Source organism: Nicrophorus vespilloides, unplaced genomic scaffold (genome assembly GCF_001412225.1).
Source record: "Nicrophorus vespilloides isolate i.1.1-1 unplaced genomic scaffold, Nicve_v1.0, whole genome shotgun sequence".
In the NCBI taxonomy this organism is placed as follows: Eukaryota; Metazoa; Arthropoda; class Insecta; order Coleoptera; family Silphidae; genus Nicrophorus; species Nicrophorus vespilloides.
Window position 1 is genome coordinate 1 of NW_017099384.1, and position 8,812 is coordinate 8,812.

At 26.8% G+C, this 8,812-nt stretch overlaps 3 long non-coding RNA genes across 7 annotated transcripts; all 3 read right to left on the reverse strand.

Annotated features, from left to right (window-relative positions):
* Positions 1–820: 820 nt before the first annotated feature.
* On the reverse strand, positions 821–2,081 carry LOC108564437. Its single transcript, XR_001891146.1, has 4 exons — positions 2,055–2,081; positions 1,815–1,998; positions 1,666–1,766; positions 821–1,606 (listed from the first exon to the last, which is right to left on the reverse strand). It is a non-coding gene; the product is annotated as an uncharacterized LOC108564437 (long non-coding RNA).
* A 37-nt stretch (positions 2,082–2,118) lies between these two features.
* Positions 2,119–3,198, reverse strand: LOC108564439. Of its 2 annotated transcripts, XR_001891147.1 has the most exons (7): positions 3,148–3,198; positions 3,016–3,094; positions 2,838–2,967; positions 2,603–2,780; positions 2,368–2,545; positions 2,209–2,318; positions 2,119–2,150 (listed from the first exon to the last, which is right to left on the reverse strand). It is a non-coding gene; the product is annotated as an uncharacterized LOC108564439 (long non-coding RNA). The 2 variants fall into 2 exon arrangements; XR_001891148.1 differs by lacking the exon at positions 2,603–2,780.
* A 720-nt stretch (positions 3,199–3,918) lies between these two features.
* On the reverse strand, positions 3,919–8,285 carry LOC108564436. 4 transcript variants are annotated; one of them, XR_001891143.1, is made up of 6 exons: positions 7,369–7,603; positions 5,504–5,560; positions 5,136–5,444; positions 4,602–4,678; positions 4,454–4,535; positions 3,919–4,328 (listed from the first exon to the last, which is right to left on the reverse strand). It is a non-coding gene; the product is annotated as an uncharacterized LOC108564436 (long non-coding RNA). The 4 variants fall into 4 exon arrangements; XR_001891145.1 differs by lacking the exon at positions 7,369–7,603 and adding an exon at positions 8,190–8,285 and having other exon boundaries at positions 4,602–5,444; XR_001891142.1 differs by having other exon boundaries at positions 4,602–5,444; positions 7,369–7,652.
* Positions 8,286–8,812: the final 527 nt, after the last annotated feature.

An 8,812-nucleotide genomic window follows, 5' to 3' on the forward strand; every position in this document is an offset into this window, starting at 1 on the left:
GATCTTTGCTGAGACTGCGCGTATGCTTGTAACAAGATGATACTGGTATATCATTATGTGCAGGTTTTTACAAGTTCAAAATGTATTGCGACCAAAACTTACACAATTATATCATTATGTGCAGGTTTTTACAAGTTCAAAATGTATTGCGACACAAAGCGAATGCCTACATCCTACAACTTACACAATTTTATAAAATATATAATATTTTTTTTACTTCATAGGTACTTTTATAAATAATGTATATGTCTTTATATTATAAGATAGTATAATAAATTATTCTGTATGATGTAATAGTAAATAGTACTATCAGTGTATTTTGAGATCCACTATTGTGGACCCCCATTTTCATTTCATAAACCCCCAAATTGTTTTTTCGCTGACGTAGACCCCTTGCAGGTTGTCATAGACCCCTGGAGGTCAATATAGACCACTTTGGGAATCACTGGTCTAAACAATGAAAAAATATGTTGATTTCGAGAAACTAAAGAAAAAAATATATAATATGAACAAAAATTTAAGGAAACAAATATCTTATATAATCATTGAAATTAAAAGTATAATGATATTTAAAGTGTAATCAAAATTATAAAAATTTCTAGAAGAATTCTATAGGAAATATATACTCAAAATACTTATAGTAATCGAAACAACAGAACTTTAAGAAATCCAATTTTTCATGAAATAAAATAGTAAAATATCAAAAATTAATTCAATAATTTAATATTGCTTACAAAAATGAGTGTGGAGAAAAAGAAATTTAAAAAAATAAAATTGGATTCTGAAAAATTGATAGATTTACTCAAAAATAATTCTGTGTGAAAATATTTTTCATAATAAATTTCAATGGGAAACCAGAAGAAACATGATTGTCGCGTCTTTTGAGGAGTATTAATTTACAAAAGGCTTCAAATTATCAAAATTATATGTGAAACGATCGGAACTGAAAACTCGTAAAAAAAAGTCAAGTATCTCTTTGCAAATTTTCTGGAACTGTCTATGAAACACGACCCGATAAGCATAAACTTTGCACACAAATTACTATGCTCGTTTCATAAACTTCTGAATCACTTCGAAAAAAAAAATTACAAGGAGAATTTCTTTAAATCGGAAAAGCTAATCCTAACCTTGAATATACAGAATATGCAACAACAAAATGAATAGCCTATATTAAATTAAGTGATACAAAATTAATGAACTAAAAGAAACAAGGTTACATAATCACACACAACCAGTATTAAGTTACACACTTAACAATAATTTACATATGTACTAACTACACTTAAAATAAAGAAACATTGATTAAACAGTGAAATGAAATGATAACTTACCGATCATATAAAGTTTGTGTAAGTATACATGACCTGAGCGTGTGTTTCCAAACTTGTAATCCTTTCATCTAAATCCTAGTTTCCATTCATTCATGCATTTTATAATTCTTGTATCTATGCATTTATTAGTCAAATTTTTGTAATCCTCAAATCTCATTCATCTCGCTCATCCCTCATAGATCTTATATAATCCTTCATGATAATTGGAAAGGTCCTACTTTGCACAGAACAGTTAAAGTATGTGATGAAGTTGTCTCCAAACTGTTATTGACTTCCTGATTTACAATTCGAAATAAATTAATTATTTAAACTGGATAATCTTAATTGAACTTACTTATTTGCAACTGTTCGTTCTCTTCGGAATACTCTTTTGTCATTTGTATGAAAAATCATATTTCACTAAGTATTTTCAATTATTTATAAATCAGCAACTTTCTGAAAAAAAAAATGTTGATTTTTTGTTAATTCGAATTTAACTCTTACTTGTCTATAGATGTCATCATTCAATCTTCATCACTTAATTAATGTATTTCTTAATTCTTCTTTCACTTTTAGTTACTAAATATAATTTAACTATTTTCACAACATTATTGCCATCTCATAGTTGCATTTTATTTCCACTAACTAAACTTTCTTCATATTTCTAATTGACTTCAACTGAATCATTCTAAAAATGTATACAATGTAATTATAGTTAATTATAAAAAGACATACAAAAATTACCTATTTAAAGTTTGGATAATAATCATTATTCATTAAATTTACTTTTAATGAAAAATACTTCATGGTTTTTTTCATATATATTTAAAGACCAAATTTCTGAAAGAGTTAAGTGATTAAATTTATTTTAAACAAAATTAAGTCAACTTATACTCACTTTCACCGACTCGTTTATTTGTTTCAAATTTAAATCTTTGAATACATCTTTGGGTTCCTCCTACTAAGTAATTAGTTGTATTCCCATATTTTCTAATCAATCACAACTTACTAAAAAAAAAATTTTTCATTAAAATTTCTTACTTTAGTATCAACTTACACCTATTCCATTGAATTAGTACTTCGGAAGGTACAAATAATTTCCATTTCCAATATAAATTGTATGCATATTTTACCACTCTTTTATTTATAACATCTTTGGAAGTATGTAACATCTTTGGATAATTCCTATTAAATATTTAGTTGGATTGTAATATTATCTGAACAATCGCAACTTTCTGAAAAATCGTAATTTTTATACACATTTCAAATTTGATATTTCACTGTTAACTTACATCTATTCCTTTGAATTAGTACTTCGGAAGGTACAAATAATTTCCATTTCCAATATAAATTGTATCCATATTTTACCACTCTTTTATTTATAACATCTTTGGAAGTATGTAACAACTTTGGATAATTCCTACTAAATATTTAGTTGGATTGTAATATTATATGAACAATCGCAACTTTCTGAAAAATCGTAATTTTTATACACATTTCAAATTTGATATTTCACCGTTAACTTACATCTATTCCTTTGAATTAGTACTTCGGAAAAACGTAATCTCCAATTTTTATTGTCACCTTGTCAGCTTATGTTTTTGGTACTGAATGTAACATCTTTGGATTATTTATTCTAGATAATTAGTTGAATTTACTAAAATTGAATTTGTATTAAAATTTTCATATTTTATATTTAACATACTTTTGTCCAACTAGTACTTCGGAAGGTGAACATCAATTCCATCACCCATTTATATCCTACTATATTTATTGTCTTTAATCTGAAAAGATTTATTTCAGACGTTTTCATTTATTTTAATTTAATTTCACATACCTGTATCTATTTTATACATTACTTCGGAAAATGTTTATTTTCTAAATTAGTTTACCCAAATCTTAGGATCTAATTGAAATCTTGAAGGTAAATTTGTCTGAAAATATTCCAATTTTAATTTTATTATACTTCATACTATCATATTTCAACTTAGCTTAAGTATGATGTACTTGAATTTACGAAGTAGGTTGAGTCTGAAAATAAGAAAAACTTAGTACTATTATATTCCAATTTATCAAATTTATACATGCCTTTTCAGTATTTCAGTCAAGTGAAAACACAAAGTTGAATCAACCTGAAAATAATATTAACTATACTCCAATTTATCAAATTTCAACTTGTTTTTTAAGTATTTGGAGCCAAATGTAATCACGAAGTTGAATCTCTCTGAAAATATTATAATATTAAATTAATTAAGATCCATATTTATACATGTATAGTTACCTTTCTAAATTATTTGATCCTATTGAAATCTTTAAGTATAATATCATAGTACACTATTTGAACTTAAGTAATTTAAAGATATTTTTTTCTTTAATTCTCAGTTAATACATATTTTTTGGAGATACAAATCACTCCAGTTTTATACAATTTACATTTTTCATAACATTTTTTTTCATACTGAAAAATAATTAAGTATATATATCGGTAAATATTTTTTTTTTTAAAGATGGTCAGAATCTAAACTGGTGGGAGGTTATGGGCAAAATACAAAATCACCTTTAACTCAGAAAATCATATTATTTTAAGGTTATATAAAAAAAACAAAAATTTTCTTCATTACAAGTTTTAATACAAAAGTACACACAACACCAAACATGTATATTACAAAATATGTAGTATTGATAGTTATTTGTGAATGGTAACCTTTTCTCTCAAATGCTTTTATAGAATATTACATAGTTTTCTTTGAATTATTATTTTTCTCTTTGTTCGGTAAAAAAATGCATAACACGTACCTAAAAGTAGAATATCCCTGCACATCTCTTGGTGTTGACAACCTCAAAAATAGAAGAAGAAAAAACATCATCAAAAACTGTTTGCCTATGAACATATTGAGAATCGAATGGGTGTCGTCCTTCAATTTAATATCGACTACTCATTCTAGAATATAATACAAAAATACTTATCTTAATACTGGCATCACCACTTCAACCTCCGCAAAAAAACGAACCCGAAACCTGTATAAATAAAATAAACATATACGATTATTTGAATTAAAAATCAGTAAAAGTAACAATTTAAGTAATTTTTAAAAGTTAAAAAAAAAAGTATAAATTTAAAGTATGCAAAAACGTCATAAAACCTATATGTCGGTGTTCGTAGCGGAGGTGGTGATGGACATCCATCTTGGGACCTCGGACCTAAAATACATGCAAGGATAAAACCTGAAACATTAAAGTGGTCAAGTCAATTATTATTAAGTTTGCTATTCGTAATAGATGTTATATAACCTGAATCCCTGCATGTTACGGAGTGGAATCTCCGTGAACCTGGATTTTGGATCCAGGAACTTCTTCCAGGACTCGACCTGAAATTTTTTTATTTATTATTATTACATGACATTTATTTTTTAAGGGGTGGTGATCTTGTATACATTAAATATATCCATCAGATTTTTTGAGCAATTTGACGCGTGCGGTCAGAATCTAAATAATCGCTTTATAAAATGTTGGGCGGATAAATGCGCCACTTGTCTACAGAGGGTTGATTTATAAATTTCTGATGAGTATATACAACATACAAAACCACCATTATCCCTGAAATTCGTTTTTTTTTTAACTATTTCGTTCATTCTAACACTATGTAATATTCAATCTACAAAAATGTGAATATAATATAGAAAATAGGCTTAAAACATTATCAGCCGTTGCAAATGCATCTACATAGCATATATGCAATATAAAGATATATGTGTATATAAATATAGAAAAATTAAATGAAGCATTTTTTCGGTTACTCAACACTACAATATTACATTTACATACTATATTTTTTTAAGTTTCTTCATAATGTGATACATTATAGCTAATCAAATACGCTTGTTGTTCTTGTTGCGCAATAATGCAACAAGCTTTTGTTTCTGAATCTTCTCGATGCTCCATGTCTTTTTGATTTTGTCCAGTTTAGCCACGTATACGTAGTCGATGACGAGCATCTTCATTCGCGATGAAGATGCTTTCGATTTCTCAGTTTTTTCCGGCTTCTCGGGTATCTGATCATTGTTCCTCTTCTCGGGGTTCACGATGATAACATTACTCAACGCTGAGTTCATGGCTTCTTCTAAGCGTAAAGCGCTACAAAATAAACAGCTCGAAAATTCCGTAAAAACGCGAAGCATCATCTAAGTACTTACCTTTTTCTATCTTAAAGAAAATCTGATAAGCAAGCAGTTACTTAAAACTTCAATTTTCTGAAATTATCGTAAAAATTTTAATTAGTTTAAAGCAAATTTTATTTTTTAATCTAAATGCTGAAAATATAAATAATTTAATATTATTATTATAGTAATTATAAGAGAATATATTTGCAGCAAAAAGCAGATTGATGTAAATCATGATCAAAATCTATAGAAAATGAATTATAATTTATTTGAAATCAATTAAATAAATAAAATTAATTATATAAATATATAAATTATATTAATAAAAGAATTAATAAAAGAAATTAATAATTTATATTATTTAAAAGGTTTTGGCGGATATGGCGGCGGCGCCGGGTATATATGACTGCAACGTATGCGCAATAAATCCGATTGCCCGGATGCAAATATGTAAATTGATGTAGCGACTTCCGGTGTTGCGCATAATCAAATAAATGACGCGATAAAATATTCACTTTATTACACTTTTTTTTAGTTTTTTTTCAAGAAACCTTGAAAATATAATAATATAATTTCAATGTTTTAATTTAAAGTAAATTATTTAAATTTTGATTTTGATTTTAAATTAAAATAATTGCAAATCATTTGGATGTTAAAAGTAGAATGTGTTAATGTCACAATATTGTGGATGCGCAGGGTATATTTGCAGATGAAAATTCACAGAATTGATGGATGCAATTGAAAATCGATGTAGCCATTTCCGGAAATGCGCATATTCCGATATTTATCTAAAAATATCCCAAGTAAAGGATAAAATCTGTATTCAATTTCCAAATTATATTTTTTTATAATCATATGTAAAGTTGAATTAGTATTTAAAATTATTTAAAAAATGGATTTGGCCTTTTCTAGCCATTTGTAATATTTGAAAAATATTTATAAATCTTTTCACCTGTGAATTATCCTATTATTTACAAAATATTTAATAATGAAGAAGTAATCATCTATAGTTATTTGTCCACTTACAATAATTTGAATAAGTATTTAAAACAGCTTTAATCACTTTGGAATTAAGTTGACAGGTGTTCACTTCTTGGTTGTCACAACTAATATGATTTAATGTCCTGCACATCCTGATGGATGTGGAAGTATGTGAGGGGGTTGCATCTTTCAGCTCATGCGCAGATGAAACTTCCCAGATTTTGTATATATAATTGAAAATCGATGCAGCTGTTTCCGGTTATATACTCATATGTATATATACTTATACATATTATATACATATATTATATGCATAGGGAATCCCGGGAAAAGCGACATAAAATTAAGGGTTGCATCTATTAGGTCATGCGCAGAAGAACCTTCCCAGATGCAAGTGCCCAGATTTTATAGATAAAATTTAAAATCGATGCAGCTCTTTCCTGTTATATACACATATGTATATATACTTCTATATATATTATATACATATCATTAAATCAGCAACATTTCCCCCAGAAAATGTTTTTTGCTAGGGGTTGCAACTTTTAGGTCATGCGCAGACGAACATTCCCACATGCAACTGCCTAGATTTTATATATATATATATACAGTTGAAAGCTGCATCGATTTTCAACTAGGATGATTATATATACATATGTTTATATATATTTATATAAGTATGTATGTGTATATTATTTACAGAGTCCCGGTTAAATTAATATAAAATCAATATTAATCACATATCATAAAAGTAATATTTTTTCAGATTTTTCATGTTTTCTGAAAAATTTCTTTCATTTTTTTTATTGCCAAAACATAATTAATTTTAAAGAGTATTCAAGTGAATTTCATTATAAATCAAATTAAGTTTTTTTATGAAATAATATAGTATGTATTTTACAAATATTTAAACTTACAACTGTTTGGGTTACTTTTGGAATTGACTTCAATCACTGTAATAACTGTTCACTCTTCAAATGTCATAACTCGAATGATTTAATGTCCTGCACAATATGCCGGATATGTCAGAGCCTGAGTGGGTTGCATCTTTCGACTCATGCGCATAGGAAAATTCCCAGATGCAAATGCCCAGATTTTATAAATACAATTGAAAATCGATGCAGCTATTTCATGTTATATGTACATATATTATGTATAGCTTTATATATGTATATATTATATAGAAAGACAACCCCGGATAAAAGAACATGAATTCAATAATTTAGCAACATGTTTTCCTAGAAAATGTATTTTTATGGAAATTGCAACTTTTAGTAAATGAACATATGTAAGTATATGTAAATACAATTGAAAATGGATACAGCTATTTCCGGATATACATTATATACATACATATATATATTATATACAGAAAATCCAGAGCAAAACAATATAAAATCAATATTTTCGTGATTTAATTTCTTCCCAGATGCAACAGCCTAGATTTTACTAATTAAATAGAAAATCAAAAATGAAAATGAAAAAAAAAACTATATACATATATGACTTAAGGACTTAAATATATATCCTAAAACAATTTTTATATATGCACTTATAAGATGTCCTTAATGAATTATAAGGATGTCCAAGTCATTAGAAATTATCCAAAATCACAAACATCAATCAAGAACATTTTAGTATTCAATATATAATTATCATCAAAATCTATTAAATAATTTCATTCCTACCTAAATCTATATAAAATAATTATAGCAAAGAAACAATAGAAAAAACTTACAAAACTGTAGACATGTGTAGGAAACAGCTTCAATCACTTTGAAATACATATAATTCTAATAGATGTTTACTCTTTAAATATCACTACTTGATTGATTTAATACCTTGCACAATATGGCGGATGTGCAGCTTCCCGGGGTTGCATTTCAAAGCTCATGCGCGTTTTCCACCTACGCAATAAAATCAATATTGAAATTTCCCATTATTTAGCTTTTTCCGGGACATTCAATTATTTTATTGCGTAGATGGAAAACGCGCATGAGCTTTGAAATGCAACCCCGGGAAGTTGCACATCCGCCATATTGTGAAAGACATCAAAACGATCACGTTGTGACATTTAATGAGAAAACATCTGTCAGAATTATAAATATAAGTTTTTTATTACGTCTTATTTTATTATATAGATATTACATCAATAATAATTATTTTATAATTGAAATATAGAATCTGTTGATTCCATATGTTTTCATATAAAAATTATTTTTAATTATTGAATTTGACGTTTTTTCTTCTCAGAAAATATTTCTAAATTATTAATTTACTTTTGTTAATGCTAATTAAAATTTCAACTATTTAAAAAGTATATGTTCTATGAGAAAATTACAATTAAAATAAAAACATTGA